We start from the raw sequence: 21,982 nt of genomic DNA on the forward strand, positions 1-21,982 counted from the left end.
CTGAAATAGGGAGAATTACAACGCAAAATTTAAAGACACATAATATGAGTAAGAAGAAATACAGCAAAGATATTCCACTAGGAAATATGCACAAATTTGCAAGAAAGAATCATTCCTGCAATCCAAATATAAACCATAGGAGATTAACTCATACTGTGGACAGGACATAGTCGTGAGAGATCTTCCTTTGGTTAAATATTCAGAGCACAAAGTGGCATTGTTTTCCTTCAAAACTTGGTACAATAAAATACATTTCTATAATATTTGTACCATATTTCAGAGGACACAATTTTTTTTTTTTCTCCAAGACTATCAAAATTTTTATTTCATGAATGAATTTGTATGACACCAAAGACAACACCATAAACAGAAGAAAAAAGAAAATTGTTAATGCCAATAAATCAATGTCATTCTTTCCTTCTCTGGCCATCTGTCTCCCCATGAATACACATGCGGAAAATAGAATTTGCTAAAAGCAACTATTTTAAGTCTATCACATTATTGTTCCATGTAAAAGAAACAAGAGCAGAAAGTGCTAACAGGATCATCTTACCTGCCTTTTAAGCAAAAGTGTAAAAACAACACACAAGAAAGCCTGCAAGCTGACAAAGACTCTGGATTAGCAACAGCAATTGACCCAGTGAAAATGAATCAGACTCACTTTTTTTTTTAATGAGACAGATTACTTCCCTACATATTGACACATCAAAAAATTATGTTTACAGATCAACTTGATATTACAGTGCATACCATTCACTTCTATGCTCTTAGCAGGTTTTCTCATCAAAGCACTCATTCAACAAGAAGCGTTTTTTATGATTCCATAAATGATGTGCTAATAGTTTTGGACTCAGATAAATGCACCTGCTTTTCATAAACTCCTTTCATAAGCTTTCTAGGAGCTGTCAGGTGAAAGCCCCATGTCTTTTAGCCTCTTGAACATCCTAAAACTCCAGTGTGAAACTAAAGTTAATTTTCTTAACAGCACCACAAATTTGACAGGATTGTTTCAAGGTAGCCATACACATACTGCTATGTGCAAGATCAGTGCCTAAAAGATATTACATCAAAAGTAACATAATCAAAATCTTTGGTGTGCCTGTTTTGTGTATCTGTGAGCAGTGGAATGCAATGAGGGATATATTTACATTTTTTTAGGGAAGGAATTCTATAATAAATGATAATGACAGTGCCACAAACAGAATAACAACTTTACACAGTTTGTGTGAATTTGATGAAAAAGAAAGCCATAAACAAGACCAAAGAGTGTAATGGGATTAATCCAAGATTATCTTAATTGATCCTCTTCATAAATACAGTGAAACCACAACCCTTTAAGAGAATTCAAGAGGGTAATGAGTAAGCAGGAATTACCCAACTTCAACGTCAGCACTGGCCTGACAATATCAAACAACCATGCGGAATACAGGACACAAAATAAATTAAGATAAAGATTAAAAGCTTCTGTCACTTACAGAAGGACCAACAAGAGACCTACCTGTGTATCAGCTTTTGTTTATGTAGGCAGAACAGATAAAGACAGCTGTAAGCTTGAGACTACTTTGGTATGCCAGGGATATGCTTCTTAGCATATGCTTGTACTCTAAAGAGTGAGATAAAGCCTTTTCCAAAGGCAATCTGGGTTATTTTTCTGCCTACAAAGTCTGGGGCCAAAAGAAAGACATTTTTATTTATCAAACAAAATGTGATAGGACTATTTGTAAGTGGTTCAAACATATTTAAGATATACTGAAGTGCACTTAGTACCTACTTCAATATCCAGCCATTGTTTAAATAACACATGACTATAAACATTAATTGTTAATAATCAGAGAAAGCTGGAAACTTTACTTAAGGAGCTATGGATCATAAGTTAACCTTGTCTTTATTAAGTCAGTAGGCAAAGGAAGGAAACAAATGCAAGTACCTAACAAACAACATGTTGCCTATCACTCACTGGCAGTTCCATACAAAACATGAAAAATATCTATTTTCCTGAAAAAATTTTCTTTTTCTACATCAAAATCATTACCATCATGTTTGTTGTATTGCATAATTATGTTATTGAGGGGTTTGGGGTGCTTAGTTTTATCATAAATCATCTTTCACATCATATATTTTCAACAGTCCAAGTTGATATTTTGAATCTGGAGCAGGGAAGTCTTAGACTCAGTGGAGGAGGATAATGTTAGGGAGCATTTAATGGAACTAAAGTAGCTGTAAACAAATTCCCGAGACCTGATGTGATCTACACATGAGTGCTGAGGGAGTTGATGTCCCTTCAAGGCCACTCTCAGTAATCTCTGAAAGGTGGTTGTGACTTGACAGGTTCCATAGGACTGGAAAAAAACAGATATTGGTCCCAACTTTCAGTAGGGTCAGAAGAAGGATCCAGGGACCTCCTGCTCAACCTCACCTTAGGCCCTGGGACAAATCCACCAGAAAAATATTCTAGATGTACTGCAGACAAAGAAATGATAGAAACATAGGAAAACAGAAAATCATGCTGGACCAACCTGAGAGCCATTCATGATGAAACGAGCTGTGAATGTTCATCTTGATTTTCCATGGCCTCTCATAACACCCCAATCCACAAATGAATGAAATACAGACTAGGTAAGTCCATATTTAGTGAGGGGGACTGAAATGCCAAGCTCCAGGCATTGTGATCAGCACAAAGTCCATCTGGAGGACAGTCTCCAGTGGCCTACCCCTGGAGTTAATCTCAACAATAATAATTTTTAATTCTCTTCTTCAATGACATAGGTGATGAGACAGAACACACACCCAGGGGGTTTGCTGATGATGCAGAACTGGCAGAAGAGGCTGGTATGCTGAAGAGAGGGCTGATATGCCCTTCAGAGGGAAGCAGAGAAATGGACCAACAGGAACCATGAAGTTCAATGATGGAAAACACCAAGTCCAGAACCTGGGGAGGAATAACCCCAGACAGCACCACACACAGAGGCCTGACCAGTTTGAAGGGAGCTCTGCAGGAAAGAGCCTTGTGACCTGATGGACACCAAACCGATCCTGAGCCAGCAATGTTGCCACATGCTGACATCCTGGGCTGTACTAGGATAAACATTGCTACCAGAACTGTTTCTATTAAATTATCCAGGATGGAGGGAAAAGAAAATAAATCAAAATCAATTTGAAGTTAGATAAGTGTATATATAGCCACAAGAGAAAGCTATAATGTTAAGACAGATGTGTCTCATCCATTTTAAAAAAATAAAGAAAGAAAAAAAAGAGGAGAGACTAAGGGAGCTGGGCCCCTTCAGCCCACAGAACAGAAGGCTCAGGGGAGAATACATTGCTGTCTACAACTCCCTGACCAGAGGATACAGACAAGACAGGGGCAGACCCTTCTTGCAGCTTCACAGTGGAACTACAACAGTCTAAATTCAGAACATGGGAAATTCTGATTATATATAACAACTTTTATTTTTTGGTTTGTTGTTTTACCATGAGAGTGGTCAAACACTGATAAAGGGTGTCCAGACAGGCTGTGGAGTCTCCTCATGAAGGAATTCGGTGGAGGAATTCAAGACACAAGTGGACACATCTCTGAGCAACCAGATCTAATTAGATGTGTTTCTGGAGGTCTCTTATTTACAGTGACTGCAGAAAGACTAAGTATATATTTCTTAGGCAACTCTCCAAGCATAAAGTACATGGAGTACAGGAGCTTGTAGCTGCTTTGCTCTTGATGAAATTTAAAAGAATAAAAGAAGAAATGTCACAAAAGACAACAAGCTTCTTGTCTTTCAAACTGGTTAGTCTGCAAAACTATCAGTAAGAAGTTACCTAAGTTATCAAAGATTGTTTTGGAAGATTTCCATAACTGACACTTACTTTACATTTGTTTTACTAAGTACATAGCAAGCTACACAAATATAACAGCAAGATTTTCACTTCAGAAGTCACATGCCATTTATACCTTTCACTGTTACTCTGTCAACACAGTGGGGTTTTTTTTCCTCTCAGACACATATATCCAAGTGTTCTCTAACTCCTGGTGAAGGTTCTTGGATGTATTACAAGATACATCAGCATTATTAAGAGAACTTACATCAACAAAACAAAGCAAACCAAACCATACTGAACAAGCAAAAAGTTATTAATGCCAGAGAAGAATCCTGAAAATATTTATCAAACGTGTTGGGTGGTGGACAGAGGAGGGGCAGAACATGAAGAACATGTAGCTGGTTGTTGCAATATCCTTCTAACATTTGTTGAGTAATTACAGAAACACCCACAGGTACAACCCCATGTTGGAGACCCTCACTGATGGCAGGACCCCAAGGGTGAGGGGATGTGCTTGGCAGAGATTTAAAATCAGCTTAGCTGCTGCCTGGCCATAGCTCTGTCCATAAGTACAATGTCAATGCAAGCAAAGCCTTCCTCACTTCAGCCTTGGGACAACCGCAGAATCAACAGCAATTAGGTTGGAAAAACTTCTGAGATCATTGAGTCCAACCTGTGACCAAACACCACCATGTCAATCAGACCGTGTCCCTCAGTGCCACATCCAGTCTTTCCTTAAATACCTCCAGGGACTGTGACTCCACCACCTCCCAGGGAAGTCCATTACAGTGTCTAATAACCGAAGAAAATCTTCTTAATGTCCAACCTGAACCTCCCCAGGCACAGCTCAAGACTCTGCCCTCTCTTTCTGTCAATATAAAGGGAGCTCCCCTTCTCCCACAGGAATGCCAGGAAGCCTTCACAGCACTGTGCTGGGTGGACAAGAAACTGGCAGTGGAGCTTTCTTTGCACTCTAGCCAATTCTGCAGTACAGACATGCCCTGCAACCACAGGAGTTAGCTCTCAAATCAGCATCTACCTCTGGCATGTTCATGCTGGAAACAGACCTGGGATCACTGCCTCCATAAATTCCTCAACCGAATCCACTTAGGTCCAGGTTTTCTTCCACTGAGACTGATAACAGAGCAGTCAGTGATGAGAGCAAACCCCTCTGAGTGCTGTGCTATTTAATCACAGGGGGAAATATTGGAGCAAACAGGTCTGAAATAGATTCACATGCTTCCCTATTTTCCCTTAATCTTCACCATTTCTTGAATTCTCTTAAAGACCACTTGTCTGTTCCAGGTCCTTTCCGTAGATAAACGTTGGCATTGAACACTCCCCCATACAAAAGGGATTTTTAACTGTTTACTGATCCTTCATGCTCTAGATGCCAGGTGGACAGAAGTGTTGCAGTTTACATGGTTTGTAGATACTATATGAAATATTTTGGTTTCCTCAAAAGCATTTAAGGGCCAAACTCACATAAAACAATTAAAAAACAAATCAGCTGTGTAATAAAACATTTTTGTTAGACGTTACCTTAAAAGGAGATTAAACTACAGACATCCAAAGGAGTTTTCATAGTATAGTTTTATTAGCATAAATGGAAACAGCAAAAATCGGCACTGTGCTTGATGACATACAAATTTATTAGAAAATATTATGCTGCCCTGAAGACTTCATATATTTTTTAGCTACACAAGAAACTTCTAAATCAGTGGTTTAATTCACTGGCTAGTGTTTAGAGAGCTCCTACTAGCTATAGGAATTAATTTTCTTCAGGGCATAAGTTTTAGGTTACATTTTTTGTTTGAGAGAAATAAATTCCAAATGTCATCCATGTGCTTTCCTCTGCCTAGCAATCCCTTGCAGGCATCATCCTGCACATCTTTTACTAGGGAGTTAAGATGGGCATCTTCATTCTTTCCTATTGAGCTTTTCTTCCAAAAGATTAATTTCCAGCCTTTCTTGTTTGCTTACAAGCCTGGGAATACCAGGCTTGTATTCCCAGGCTACTTCTTTAGGAAATTGCATGTTTCAGACTATCTTTAATATCTAAGAAGACTCTTTGAAAGGGCAGCTTGTCCTGAAACAAGATTCAAGATAAATTGGGTAGCCAGAAGCTTCATATACAAGCACCCAAAGGAGAAGGACAAATATTTTATTCTTAAAAATCGACAGAAGGCATCTACTCTCTGTGGATGTTTAAGAATATTTTTAGGACACTTGCACAAAATTTTCTCTTCTAATCCTTTCCACCCTAAGCTTCTAAATGGACTCTTACTTGTACTGCTAATTTATGCAGCAAGTGATGTGAATAAACCAGTTGTAATCACTTAGGCAACTGATTTTGCTATTCCTTATCTCTCTTATACTTTCTCTTCTATCTTTTGCTCATCCTTTCACTGAGACATGACTAAAAGAAATAGCTGAAGGTTTTGAACCTTGTTTGCTCAGTTTTGCCCTGACTGGTGGGCGGGTTACACTGGAGAGATCAGAGAGCCAGAGTCAGAGTTCACCATGGTATGCTCAGGCCATAAAGGGGAATATGAAAAATGCCAGTGTCTTGAAGTATTCAGAAATCCACTGAAACCTTAAAGAGCCCAACTGAGGCACTCCAAGACCTACTGAAATATGAAATTAAAAGTCCAGAGCACATTTTTAAGAAGTACAACAGCAGACCCCCTTGGAAATCCATGGACTACTTTTCCTTCAGTAAATTTTAAATGGATCTGAAACAATGAGGAATGAATGATCTGTACTCTTCACAGATATTTTTGCTTGCCATTTGTTCAAGCTTCAGTGTATTGAAGGTCGGCTATTTTATACCAGTGTTGTAATTATCACCACACTGAACTGAAAACATACACTCAGTGACTGCTAGAAATGACTACAATTAATTGTATGCTATAAATAATTGCAATTAATTCTGAAGGAAAAAATATCTGATTTTTAGTTCAGAGTAACTTTAATAAATACAAATTTCTCTTTCTAAGGGCAGCCTTAATTTTACATACTCTTGTACTTGTCAGTTCCTTAAACAGAACTGCCGTTCTGGGGCTGCTTTCCATGTATAATTATCTCTCAAATCATACCAAGCCAATTAACCTCCTTCTGAGTCTAGTTTGTTCTGTGTCTAGTTTGCACCTGAGCCAAACCCAGAAGCACAGTCACTGAGAGCCCAAGAAAGGTACAGTCAACCTGCTTTTGGTTTGGGACTTCTCTGCCAAAATTCAAATTTGCCCAAAGCAGGTCCTGACTGAAGCAGCAAATACTCTGCTCAGTCCTAAGTTGTTTCTATAATGTGGAAAGAATACAAACTCTTCAGCTGCAGAGGCCTAGAGCTCTCTGCTTTGGTTTTTACATGCTCAGTTATTCTGAATGCTTGATACCTGGGCAGATCTGAGGAATTTTTGAAGGACTACTAAAGGCACCTTCCCTTCTGCCCTGTTGCATTAAAAGAAAGGCAGGATATACTTTCTAGAACAGGCTGCCAGAATGTTACCAGAAAGATGGGTTTTCTCTAAATTTCTGAATCCTTCTGGTGGCAAGGGAAAAAAAGGAGCAGAGATGGGTCATTTTAACTTTAAAAATTCCCAGTTTTCCAGAAATAGATTGAAAGTAAGATTTTAGAATGAAAAAGGGTAGATGCCATTCAGAGACAACACTTGCCAGCCTGAAGGCCTGAAGTCATTGCAAACTTGAAGTGGACAAAAGTCCTAAGGAAGCATATACAAAATATTTTAAAACATTAAATATATAAAAAGTAGAAATGTGTACAACACAAAGTTCATATACAAGGTGCAAGAATAGTGGCGAGTTCAATGAGAGCTGATAAGTCTCTACATCTCCTTGGGCAGCAAGCTCATAGTTACTTGCAAGCATGGAAGTGTTAAAACTGTGCTTTACTTTATATGATTTTTTAAAAAATTGTTCTTTGGGGTATATATTGACTTAAAGCACAGGAATTCCATGCAAAGAAACTAGAACTGCATTCCCTCCATCGAGGTCATCACACTAATTGAGTAATAATCACACTGTAATTAATGCAGCTACCCCTTACCATTCAAGCTGTAGACTTAATGTTTAAATGGGGATTTGTTTTTCCAGATATGCAGTATAAAATCCCTAAAGACCTAGAAAAGGAAGGCAATAAAAGACAGAATAGCATGTGTTGTTTAACTAAGTTTGACTGCAGATCTGTTAATTTTGTGTGATTTCTGGTTTGAGATCTAGCTGAACACATCAGTGGGAGGCTATTTAAACGAGGCTGGAATTGACACCTTCTGAATTTTCAACACTATTGCACTCATAAAGGGTAACCTGGCAGCATTAAAACATCAAGTCACATGTCAAAAATTGTGTTCACAGTTACCTTCAAGTGCTTGGGCTGAACTCACCCTGGCAATGTTTAGGAATGAGGCATTCCCACGTTGCTTCAATGTCCCCCTTTTTGAGAAGGCACTGATAATACTCCTTTGCACTTATTCACTTCTTCTAGCACAGACAGTTCTAAGGCTACTAATGAACAATTAATTTGAATGTTAAACTATCCCATATCTACTTACTCATTTAACACACTCCTCATATTTCTCTTTGTAAACTTACAAAGAGAAGTAGGTGAAATTATACTAAAGTAGGTGAAAGGTGCCACACGAAAGTTAAGAGCAGTTTTGATTATTGCTTTTTTCCTGACCTTTCACCTCAGTGAAAAAAAAAAAAAAGTTTTAAAAGTCCATGCTGTTTAAGGTATCATCTGGTTTAATATTGAAAAATTCTCTAACTTACCACTTTACACCGAGCAGAACAATACTTCCATTATTATCACTTGAAATAATGATTAAGGTTGTCCTCACTGCAGGTTCTGATTATAAAATCTCTTTAGTTACAAGATAAATACATTGGCCTACAATCTTTTTATAACATACCAGAACATTTCTTTTATCCTCAAAATAGTCTAAGCTAATTAATCTTGCAGAATACAGAAGGATCAGACTCCAAAAGAAGCTACAATATAATATATTGTAATAACATATATATAATTGTATACAATATTGTATAATATTGTAATATTGTAATTATATATATATAATATATAACCTTCAAAACCTAAACTCTGTTTTGGGACATGCTTAGCAGGAAGGCTGGAACTTGGGGCACCCAAAATACTAAAGAGGGAGAAAAAACAAAAGTAAGAAAAAGATTTTTAGTTTGGATGGAAATTGTACAAACCCAGTGTTTCTATTTGTTTTTATTTTAAACTGAGGGTATATTTCAAGTAATCTGTAAGAGATTTTAAGCAGTAATTAAGATTGTTAATACTGTATAATCAAAGCAATAACTGTAACAGTTAATAGTTCAAAATATTCTCTTTCTTAAATCAGCATTTTACTTGTGATGTTCAGCAGATGTTATCCCCTCTAAACAGCAGGTATGTACAACCAGGTATGTACAAACAATAACTGAAGTCAAACTGAAGGAGAATTAATAAAAAATAACTATAATTTCTATTATAGCTTTAGTTCTTCTTATGTAGCTATAATACTTATAGATAATTATTAGCAACCAGGACACACTAACACACACCCCCCTCCAATGCCAGAATCCATAAGAAATTATCACAGCATGATCTCAACCCACGTCCTCACGGACTGCTAACAATACTTATAATGGAGACTGCGGAGAGGAAATATCAGCAAAGATCAACCATGTAAATCTTTCTGCAAGCACTGGAAATGACACAGCTAATTAAACTGGTTTGTGTAGGAAAGAGGCAAGTCCATAAACACAGCAGAAAGGCAAGTAATTCAGCAGTTAATTCACATAACAAAAGCAAGTCCATAAAGCTGTTTGCAATTCAGCGCTGCCCTTAAGGAGTGGTGTCCTCAAGAGGGAGCGTGTAGAGGCAGTAAGGGTCATCAGCTCAGCATCAGACAGTGCATGCCCTGGGCTGGAATCTGCTGTCTGCTCACAAGGAGAAACAGGCTAAAACTTGGTGGAAGGGACAGGAGTGGTCTTCTTGTCATTGCTTGGGTCTCTCTGCCAACTTCTGCCTCCCTGCCATTCCTGGATATATTAAAAAGAAATCAAGATCCACTGCAAGATGCCCACAGCAAAGGTTCCAAAGCAAGCTATTAATTTCTCACCTCCATATTATTGCTTTAGAGAATTCAAAATATACATGCTTAGCAAGAGACACATGAATAAGAATCCACTGTTTTGAATTTCCAAGTGTCAGTTCTCCAAAGAGTCACTTGATAAGAAGGTGGAGCTTTTTGGTTTATTTATTCAACTGAATTACTTTATTATTCCTCCTGCATATTTTATTTAAGTAATCACACTGTAAAGACTTATTCTACCATCCCCTCCCAAAGTAAAGTGAAAAATAATTTCATTTTCACGTTGGCTTCAGTATTGGAACTAGCACAACTCCTGGCATTGCTCACTCTTTATTACAGGCTTTGCCTTTCTTCAAAGACAACTTTGTTAATATTGAAATAAGAACCTCTGGAGTAATTTTTCTGAGCAAGCAAAAGTTTAAAACAGTTTTGAGAGAGTATGAGGGTACTTACTGGGTGAAGAGTGGCAAGTACAGATAAAGCAAACAAAAGGCCCAGCTAGAAGAGCTATGGCGTGGTTTACTGAAGGGCCAAATGTCAGCTAGGCTTGAACAGAATATAAAATTGCAATGTCTGGGTAGAACTGGATTTTGTCAGGTCATTCTCATGTTGAGCTTGGAGAACAGGAACAGGAAGATGGGCAGAGATGTAGGCAGTCTGCCATATACACAACTTACAGTTTCACACTAATGGTTTATAAACCATACTCACACTAAAATATAAACTCTTTGAGTTCAGCCCCGTTTTAACAAAAAAAAAAAAAAAAAGGCTCCTAAAAATCAGCTGCTTTAGTTTCCCACATCTCTTCCCCATTGACAGCTAAGCCAGCTGTCCAGTGAATGCTGTCCAATACTTGCATGAAGCAGAGGAAGGAGAAGAAAAGAAAAATGCCACCCCTGTGCTCCAATTGGAAAGTTTCACTGGCGTCTTGGGCATGGTGTTTTGTGAGAGCCAAATCGAGTTTTGTAAGTGATCCCTGCCAGCCATCCTGCTCTTCCCTATCAGTCTGGGTGGAACAGATGGAGCAAAATCAGGTCTTCTGCAGGGGTTTTCATGACAAGTTACCGTATTTCCAGTAAAAAAAAAACAAACAAAAAAACCCAAAAAACAAAACACAAATGTCAAAGAGAAGTCTAATGAAATGGGCTTGTTCATAAATCCATGCTGAAGTGAACAGGAGAAAGAAATGCTGCCAGTGGCAAAAGAAGATATACAAATAATATTTAAATACAGAGTCTCAGTGTACTGTGAAATAGCATCTATATAAAAAAAAAAAAAAAAGACAGAAAACATTTAACACTGCAGTTGCTTGAAAGCCCATTTCATTGGACATAATGTAAGTTGGGGTTTTCCCTCCAATTATTCAAATATTATTTTCAAATGCCCTAGTTGCAACTTTGGAAAGCATAATCCAAAAGATTCAATATATCTACTGCACTGCAGAAAGGACTGCAAGAAACTACAAAAATTCTATTCAGGAATAGAGCACAAATCTTTATTTTATTAATATTTATAAATGAGAAACTATTTTGGGAGGTAAAGTATGGATTCTGCAGTTCCAGAGCTGGTTTGGACTCAATAGGTTGAATAACTTACTGAGGGATATGTCTACTTGCAAAATGAAAATTTAAAAAAAAATATATAGATGAATAGAAACTTTTTTCACAAATAAAAAATACCCAAACAATTGACTTCAGGAAACTTATAACTTGTAGATCATCTTTGTAGAGCATATTCTAAACCATTTAAAGATAACTGTGGTGACATTTGAAAGTCAACTGTACTTAAAGCTTGGACACAGAGAGGTCCCTCGAATTGCCAATGTCTTGATTTGCATGAAGTAAATCATATTTGTTTTCAAAGTAGGATGTTTTCAAAATATTTTGCTTAAGGTAATAGAACAAACAGAGAACCTGTTATGGATCTCAAAGACATTGCCCTGGGGCTATTTTATTCCACAGCCATCTAATATAGGGACTTCTAAGCTCCTAAGCACCTGGAACTGGCTGCCATCACAGAAAACATATTGAGCAGATGGCCTGCAACCTGTTTCAGATTGCAATCTCCATGGCCCTAAAACATTAATTTCAGTAAAATATGTAGTGAAACCTCACCAAAATGTGTGATACTTGTAAAGTAGTATCTCATTTTGAAACCCTCTTGAATCAACATAAGTTAAATTTGCATTTCATTGTGCTAACCTAGTATATGTCAGGCATGTAACCCTGTATCAGAACATCATATGCACCTGCTGACAGAGAAAAAACTCACATATTAAAAAAAAATAAATTAAAGAGTAAAATAAAAAAGGGTGGGACTGGTAGTTTATGAAAAATATGCTCTGATCATAAATGAACATTCAGCATATAGAACTAGATTGAACTTAACCTAAAGTAAAAACTTCAAAAGTGTCCCCACATGTGGACATCAGGTCTTCAGCACAAAACGTTATGCTTTTCAGATTTGATTCTATTGCACTCTAATATTTGCTAATGTAAACAAGCAAACTGACACATCCAATTTTAACTATGATTTATTCTGAAGAGCTACATTTAAAACTTTAGGATCTTGATAAGCTTTCAGCATAGTGCAGCTGTTCCACCGAGATGTAGTGCAAGTGTACTGCCAAATCTTTAGTTTGGATTCAGACCTATGAAGCAAACGTAAGAAGTTTAAACAAATGGACATTTTTTTAAAGCTTATTTAAGGGTGATTTGGACTGAACCATCACTAGGATCCAGTGATACTTCTTGCTGTGGGCAACCATCATGTTTCTGGCATAGTCCATTAACACCTCAACCACAAAAATATGAACAAAAATCCTGGGATCATCAGCTGTGTAAGTCAAACTAAACAGAAGTGAGGTTTTTGAAATTAATATTCAGTGGTTTCCTAGCTTTTTACAAACACATTTTTGAAAGTGCTTCTTTTCTGATCGCCAGTATTACAGCCTTAACTATACATAAGTCATTAGTAAAGATATCTGTATGCCAAACATCTGGAACAAACAGGATTTCAGCCAGGCAGGAACAAGTCACTGCATGAAGGTGCTCTGGACTCCCCACGGGGCAGCCAGCTGACCCACACAGAGTTCTGGCTGCCAAACCGTGTCCTTTAAACAACTTACACAGCAAAGGAGACTCATTCCACTCCTGCACTCCCCAAATATTTATCCGTTCTCCTTAATCCTCACGCTGCAGCCAACAGCTCTTTGGCAAGACGCGAGGCCAAAGATGTCAGTCCTCAGCTGTCTCTGGGAGGCCCACACGAGCTGCAGCCACTTCATTTCTTTGTGTCCTCATAAAATCCTCTCTGGCTTTTGGGTTGGGAACCAACCCATACCCTTTGTAAGCGTTTCCACACATTGGAAGTAACGAGCTGCACAAACTCCCTGTGTGGCGGTCCTTCTTTTCTGGAAAGACACCAGGTGACTCACGGATCAGCAGGTGTTGCTCTGGAAAAGAGCCACCAATGACTAAAGGCAGTTCTGAAGAAATGTACCTGTGCTGCCCAAAAAAAAGGATGTTCAGGAACAAGACAGACCTGTCAGCAGACCAGGGAAGAAGTTACACTAGGATTGATTTAGAAGAAAGGAAATTCATATCAAAAGAACGAGGTTTCTGATTCTACAGTGAGGTCAGTCAACAGTGCTGATTTTGCTGATTTTTATCTGTATTTCAGATTTAGCTCCCCTCACATTTCTGATTATTGGCAGTTCATGTATATTTTCTATTGCAGTAGACGTTTTATGCAGTTCTCCAAAGTTATCAAACCTTTAAGGTACAGCAAAGTAAAATTTGCTTTCATAGCATGTCTATGGGCATGCCTATCTCCTCTACTTTGCTGGTGTCATGACAAGTCAAACACACACAGCCCCAGAAAAGAGATCTCTTCTATAAAGTATTTTTCCATAGTTTTCAAACAGTAACTTTGTGTTATCCTTAGATGTGAGGACAGATTACTGCACAAGTTACTTGAAGTGGTGCAAATTATCCCATGGCAGCACAGCCCAGCTACAAAATGTGAACAGTACATAGTCAAATAGCACAGAAACTTTAGATTGCATGAATAGATATTCTCAACTCTTCTATTAAACACTGGTGTCAGAAATTAAGTCACTAGTTAGGCTATTCTGCAAAGTTAGGACCTTGTAATAGGACAACTTTTCTACAATAAACTGTAAGGAAGAGCAATGATGAGTTTTAAAAAGAAAAACCTTCAACTAAGCCCTTGGTATGCTTTACATTTTCTGCTGATGCCTCCTTCCAGTTACTTTTCTAATTCCTAGGGTTATATCTGCCTTTCCAACATGCAGCTAACTCAGCTTAAAAGTATGCCTAGCAGACTTTTTAGCTGAGCAGCTTGAATGTTTATCATTAAACTGTACTGTCCATGCTTATTAGTTTACAATTCATTAAAACAAAACTCAGTCTCATCGTGAACTGTTGCAGAATTCCCTGTCAAAATTGGTTCATCTCTTCCCTGTTTTAGCTGCAGAAATTTTCAAAAAACAGTTTAAAACTGTTTTAAAACCCACAAAGTAGAAGTTAAAATATTGTATTTTTCTCCCTCATCTCCGAATCGGAGATGCTATAATTATGATCCAATTTCGTCCTTAAAGCCAAACCAAGACAAACAAAAATCTAAATGAAATAACCCAATAGGTACATAACCTCACTTTCTAAAGCAGAAAACACTTCAGCTTCTGAGCTTCACAGATGTTGCAATCCCCCAAATGCTGTATCTCAAGGAAAAATTGGAAAACTCATCAAATTTCACTACATGTATTATCTCTATTGCATTCATAACTACAATGTATCATTTAGGAAGTGTGTCAGAGGTATGTTATCTTAAGTTCCAAAGCATGAAAAATTTTAAAGATACCTCCAAAAAAAAAGGGGAAAAGAAGTATCTTTGCTTACTTTGTTACTTACATTGACATATTTAAGAAGAGCTTTCACAGTAATTTAAAAGTAATTTAAAAATGATCGATTTAATCAATCATTTAAGGACAAGCCAATCTTTCTATTTACCCAAGCCAGACAAGGATGGCTTTTCTAATTTCATAAGGACTTATTACCTGGTAGATGAAAAACAAAACATAAAGTTAAACTATATATATAAAAAAAATAAAACCTGAGGGTTTATTTTATTTGATTTAACATATAGTCTGGAGAGCAGATTTACAACCTGGAAAACTTACTGCTTCTCAGTCGTGTAAAATACATGTGTGCATGCCTCAAAAAGCCAACAAGTTTGTATTAACTAATGCCACCTCTTTCAATTGTTCATCTCCCTGACCTGCTTTGTTCCAATGAGTCATCATTTTAATCCTCCAAGTGCTTCTGTTGCACTCACACCATAGCACATAGATACCATCTGCTTTTCAGCTCAAGAACTGCTACAAGAAATCACTTCACACCTGCCAGCCCGGCAACTGAGATATTTTACAGGAGGCTGCTGGTCTTGCTTTTTCTAAAATACCTTCTGCTGATCACTGTGAGATCACCTCCTGAGAATGGTGCAGGTCAGAGCAGGAGGATATGGAGGTTTGTCAGGGGAGGTTTAGGTTGGGTATCAGGAAAATGTTCTTGCCCCACAGGGTGGTTGGGCACTGGAACAGCTCCCCAGCAAAGTGGTCACAGAACTAAACCTGACAGAGCTCAAGAAGAGTTTAGACAACACTCTCAGGCACATGGTGTGATTTTTGGGGTGTCCTTTGCAGGGCCAGGAGTTGGAGTCAATGGTCCTGATGGATCCCTTTCAACTCTTGCTTTTTTTATGATTCTAAGGTGGCCCATTAGCCTCACATACCTGGAGACTTCTCTGCTTCCCCTCAACACAGCAGCTCCCCCTCCCTCTCCATGCCCACATCTCCTTCCTGGCACAAGCCAGTAGCCCTGGTAAAGTTTCAGCCCTGCTGCTGCTGGAAAGTGCATAACCATGAGCAACAATTCTGCCCCTCCAGCAGCCAGGGACCAAAAGTTTGTCACGGATGCCAGGTGGCATCCAGCACTGCTGGCACAGCTCCCTGCTGGCCACACTCACTGCTTGGCCACTTGGTAGGAACAGCTGTGCTACAACCCCTATAACTCACATCAGATAGGTGCTTTTGTAAAGGATTTCAAGAGAAAATTATAAATAAAAATAATAGAAGAGACCACCTTCATTTCAAGAAAGGTGAACAAGAGTTCAAAAAATTTGCAAGGATACCTACTGACAACAAGTTAGTTCAACTCTTGATTTTGTTTCTTTTTTACATACAATATGATAACTCGAGAAATTAGGTTAATTTGTTTTGGTTTTCCTTTTTTCTTTCAATAAAACACTTACTCCTTTCAAATAGAAGCTTTTAAACACAGAGTAATCCTAAAAATAAAAATTCTTTTCTACTTAGCACCAGGGAATAGTTTTCTTACATCTGGAAAGGGAAAAAATAGCTTCTGCCCCTGGTGCAAGAGTGTCATGCTGGCAACATTGATCCATTTCAAGAAGACAGGGGGTCTCTCTTCCTCCTCTATAGCCAGCCAGGAAGTAGATTTCATTTTCAAGCCCCTTTTTCTTGAAATAATTCATTTCTTGATGCAATTTTTAAAAGCAGAAGCATTTGACATGGACATAATCAGAGTTATCCCTGGAAGAAGGGTTGGGCTGCTAATGAATATTCCAAACCAGCACGATATCAGCTTTCCAGAGAGAGCAGAGAAGGAGAACCACCCTGAACAGGGCTCAGCAGCAATGAAGGAAATTTAAGTTAAACAAGATGGAAGGAATTTCCTAATGTACTTGAGATGGATATTTTATTAATCACACAACTACAGGAAATAATTAACCCCATAGATAACATTTTATAGTAATAATAATAAACACGATTAGAGAAACAGCATTATCACCATGCAATCCCTCAAGTATACTCTGTTCACCAGATGAAACTAGATAAAATCTAAAAGAAAGAGCATGTACAGCCTTGGCACACGAAGCAGAAAAATGCAAATATTCAGTCACACAAAGTACAGGGGAAGAAAAAAGTAAATTACCATTGGAAAGGACACAATATGATATTTAGGAGACTGATTGCTCCTCCCAGACTCTGTGAGCCTCTGGGTATGTCCTTTCACTTTGATAACCAATTTATATATCTACAAATTAAACAAGAGAGTAGGGTTCTCTTGGCAGAGTGAGAGAGTTTATGCTGCAGGCAACATTTTTGGAAAAGGCTTGGCACTAAGAGTGGACACGACTCCGCCAAACATGAGCTCCTGATGCACTGTCAGGGCTGAGGGGAAAAAATGCATCCCCAGAGGCCTCTTTGGAAGAAGCCTGAAGAGACCTGAAGAACTTGGATTACCTCTATACTTGGCACTCAAGCATCTGATACTGGAAGGCTGTACCAATGTCTGATGTGTACAATTCAAGAAACTCACTAAAGTGCCTCATAAGTAAAGGATGAGAAGAAACTGTTAAAGAGTTCCATTTATCCTCAAAAATTATGTCTGAATGGATCACTGTCTATATCAGTTTTGACAGGAGGTTTTTACAGGTAAAAGACAACACTACAAACAAGTCCCAGCACTCAAGTTCAGATTATATAGATATATGATCTCACATATATGTATATATATACATATATATAATGTAGGTACACAGCATACCTGTTGTACCACAGCAGTACTTCACCACTGGAACACGTTCCCAAGGATCATGACATGTTTTCTGTCCTTTAGTCCTTTAAAACAAGAATGGATTTTGCATTCTGAAAACCATACTTCAAAGAGGAATTCATTTAGATTATATACACAGTGTTAATCTAAATGATCTTTTCTGGTTCTGCATTTTAATCTACAAGCATCCACTACACATAATGATATTTATGTATGATATCATAGGCTTATGCAATTCAATAGGCTTTGTAAAACAGTCTTAAAAGCCTAATGAGAAGTCACAGTTGAAAAGTACTGCTCATGGGAATACTGGAATGTGATGTGGTTTTCATAGTGATTAGTTGAATATTAAATATAACCTTTTCCTTCTTGCGTTTTAAATTAATGTTATGGTAAAGAATACCATACATCACAGCATACCAAACATGGCATACACTGCACAGTTGAGACTCATATATAAAGATGTGGAAAGGGGGTGGATGAGAAGATTTAAGAGCGACCAAATAAAAGTTCTTGAGGAAACACTGTGTGTAGGTGCAGCTTCCACCAAGGTAAAGCTTCACAAACCCAGCTGCAGATTTTCTCCTCATCTAAAACTTGCCTGTCAGGTCGCTGTTTATACTCTCCAGCTGCTGCCTCCTTTCCTTGCCACCCGAGGCCTTTCCCAGCTGTTCTCCACTTCTCATCCTGAGTCTCCAGCATCTACATGCTCCAGCTGCTAGATTATTCAAATGGATGCTATGGGCCAAATGGCCTATAATCAATTAGTTAACTCAAATAACTTCTTAATTTACAGGGAGAGAGAGGACCATCCAACATGTTGCTTTTAGACACAGCACTCAGATTACTTTGTGTTATTCAGGTTTGTTATTTCAAAAACAAAACAACAGGCTGCTTTCATTGACATGTGTTGATCTGTTGAATCACTTCAGTAACACAAAGCACTCATAAACCCTCTTTAATTGGTGTTTTAGGGCAGCTTTATGGCTACAAGCATTGCTAAAATATTGCAAAGCAGAAGCAGAACTAAACCTTTCCCCATTATCCCAGACACTACAAACATCAACAGATATTTACACTGTGGTCTAGGTATTGATTACATTGACAAGTGCCATTTTCTGCTCTCTCATTTCTGCTCCATTTAGCATGTGTTCAGCTACCTGCAGCTAGCAAGGACCAAAGAAACCAGATGACATTTGAGAGGACCTTTTTGAGATGATCTCTTGCTTTTATTTATATATATCTAGGTATATATATAGTCTATGTATTTCTATCAACGACATCTACACTGGGTCAAAATTCATGCTCCATATGGATATACAATAAGATATGGCTGTAGGTACAACATAGAAGAAAAGAAGAATGATGAAAAAAATCCAAAACCAACATCTTCCATAGATCTTGCCCATCAAAGACAACTGAATGGCATACAGAGGGACTTCATAGTTTTTCTGAATGCTTAATGAATTGTGTAGACAAGAAGACAACATCAGGGATGGACTCAGACTTCCAGGTTATGTTTGTCTTTGTTATATTACCACGATTCACCTTTAAAAAGGATGACGTTTCAAACAAGCAATGGTTCCTTCCTTATTACAAGAACAGGTTTGGGGGAAAGGGATCCTGATATCACATCTGAATTTGAATCAAATATGTCAAGTTTCCCAAATGCTTCAGTTACATGTATAAATACATAACTGGAAGCACACATTTGCAGATATTCTCTGTATTTATATTTAGCTTCATTGTCATCAACAGTATGACAGCAGGATACTGTTCAAAGGAATTTCTTTATAGATGCAATCAGGGATTTCAAATGGAGGCTGTTTTAATCACAAATTCTGCCTTCATCAAAACCAACTTTTCTATTTAGGGAAACGCACTGGTTTTAATTTAAATACCACTGGTGCACAAAGGCTAATGCGAGACTCTAGCTGAAAAGATTTCAATTGTTTCATTCTTATTGCAATAAATATTTTCACTCCATTTTTTTTTTAATTCAGCGTGTTTAATTACCAGGCTTCTGTTATTTCTGCTCTTTATAGAGAAATTCTAGCAGCACACTTCTAAGAGGGCTAAAATTACTCTCTATATAATCCACCCGCAGGGCTGTGATCTGAATAGAAACTGTGTTACTTGATTCATTGCACAGTACGTTTCTGTTGTGCATGTTTTTCTCTGTCACCATATGACAGAAGTACTGGCACAGTTCTTTCCAGTTTATCAACATTTGAGATGTCCCAAGTGAACCAAATAAATTCTTCTTTTTAAAAAAACTCAAGCAGCATGAAGCCAAGACTAAGTTCACCTACCACATTTAAGTTATTCAGATAAATTATGGGCATTTCTGTGCATCTCTCAAACCTTGGGGTTTTTTTTATGATTTCCCTCAAGCTACCAACAAATGCCCCTGCATTGCATGACCTGTGCAGAGCTCATCATCAATCTGTTTCAGATTATCCAAATTTATTTTTGACTGTGAATATATATATATATATATATATATATATATATATATATATAAAGTTAAGATTCCTTTTCTCAGCCTTCACTCACTGAGTCTTTACAAAATATTCCAATTTTATCTTTGTGAAAAGCTTCCAAATCCTTGACTTTTTCATCATATGAAGTTCTGAGAACTTTTATCTGTCTCAAAGCCTCCACTTCTTCCAGAAATCCTATTAGGTACCAATCTCATGGCTTTCCTCCTTTTTAGGACACTCAAAGGCCTCTTCTCCCACACCCCAGGAGATTTTCAAGAGGGGTTCTACACTATAAAATAAGCAGTTTCATCTCTCTCTCACCACCCACACTCAAGGGTTTTTATATAGAGCTGCTTTATGTTTTTCACCTTTCCATACAGGTCTTCTTGAGCTACCACAAAACTGGAATTAGCAAAAAGGGGATGGCTGGTGTTTTATTGTGCTAATGATTCCTGCTTGGAAAGGAAAAATGTGTGAAGCACAAGTAGGACTGAGCCTTCTACAATGCCAACACGAGTTTCACCTACCTCACATGCACTTTCTGTCACTCCCTGCATTATGTGGGAAAGTTTTCCTGTGGCCTGCTTCCCTTAGGGGCATTCCTTGTGCCCAGGGGGAACACAGCAAGGGTCTCTGGATAAGGGATGCCATTAACAGACATGAAGAGGGAAAGAGGAAATTTAATAAAGTAATTTTACCTGCTGTATGGGCACACACAGTGCACTTGGATGAGGATTTCATAAGCCCAAAAATGCATTAGTCTCACTCTGTGTGCATCAGTGACCCTTGCATAGGTGTATGGGAGTCCTAAGCACATAACCAGCCTCTCTGGATTTGGAAAGAGCCAGCTGAAGCATGACTAGGTGTCTGATTCATGGAGGAGGAAAGAGAAGGAGAAATAAAAGTATTTTCTCTTGCAATGGGACTTTTCCCATTACTAAGCTACTCTAACTGTGGCTGAACACCTCTGAGAAAACTTGCAGCCTGATCCCCCTGAACTCCAACATCCTGAACCAAAGCTTTTGGAAGTCACACACAAAGTCACACATGGGTTTCAAGGCTGTTGGATGCAGGCCTTTCCAGTTTATTGGTACAGAACCACGTGCAGTAAGCTGTAATCAAATATGTGATTACATCTGGAAGCACTTTAAAAAACGTGATTAAAATATAAAAAACATATGAAACACATGATTTTGCAGGAAGTTCTAACATCACAACATGCTGCTAAAAGTAAAAGCACACTACTGGTCTGGCCCCTGGTTAGTGAGAGGACATGCAATCAGAGAGCCCTGAAAGAGAAAAGAACTCCTTGCTTGAAAGCAACAGTTGGCTATTACATGTACACAGAATCTTGTCCTTCAGAGAACTGCCAGCGTTTATCCACCAAAAGGGATGTTCAGAAACACTCAAAAAAGTAGCAACATAAAGACCTTCATATTCTACAGAAGACTTTATGCTCTGCTTTGCCAGGTGCAAGAATGGAAGATGTTCCAAGGAAGTCCCTCAAACTGTAAAAGCCTTGAAGAGGGGAAAAGACTGAAAAGATATTGAAGAGTGGTCACTGTGGCTAAATCCATTATCCAGCACTTCAAAGTACAGAGTACATCCCTTGCTAGCAACCTTCTAAATTCAGCTGCAAATTCCATCCAAAAGCTGAATGGACTTCTGCTTGCAGTGATCCGAATCATTAAGATTTCCTGTTGCTACTGGTAACGTCTCAATTTCTTGAAAAATAAATACTTAGAAGCAGTACCTTTCCAAAACAGTCCATAAAAGACAACTGTTCCTCAAATGTGAAATGTTTCTATTTTTCTCTAATAAATGAAGTAGTGATTGCTGATGATCACTGTCTGTCATTGATGCTAATTCAGCTTGTAAAACAAAAAGCATAGAAATGAAAATGAGT

The 21,982-nt window shown here is 38.0% G+C and overlaps 1 protein-coding gene across 21 annotated transcripts in view; it reads right to left on the reverse strand.

Annotated features, from left to right (window-relative positions):
- Nucleotides 1-21,982, reverse strand: part of LOC148224620 (uncharacterized) — a 319,037-nt gene that overhangs the window by 193,002 nt on the left and 104,053 nt on the right. Inside the window, exon 4 of one of the 21 annotated variants that reach the window (XR_015800069.1) lies at nt 17,585-17,658. The exons of the other annotated variants lie outside the window; for them this stretch is intronic. The gene's annotated coding sequence lies outside the window, so the exon portion shown is untranslated. The remainder of the gene's footprint in view (nt 1-17,584; nt 17,659-21,982) is intronic. 21 annotated transcript variants of the gene reach the window in all.

This window comes from Sturnus vulgaris, chromosome 2 (genome assembly GCF_052056855.1).
Source record: "Sturnus vulgaris isolate bStuVul1 chromosome 2, bStuVul1.hap1, whole genome shotgun sequence".
NCBI classification, from domain to species: domain Eukaryota; kingdom Metazoa; phylum Chordata; class Aves; order Passeriformes; family Sturnidae; genus Sturnus; species Sturnus vulgaris.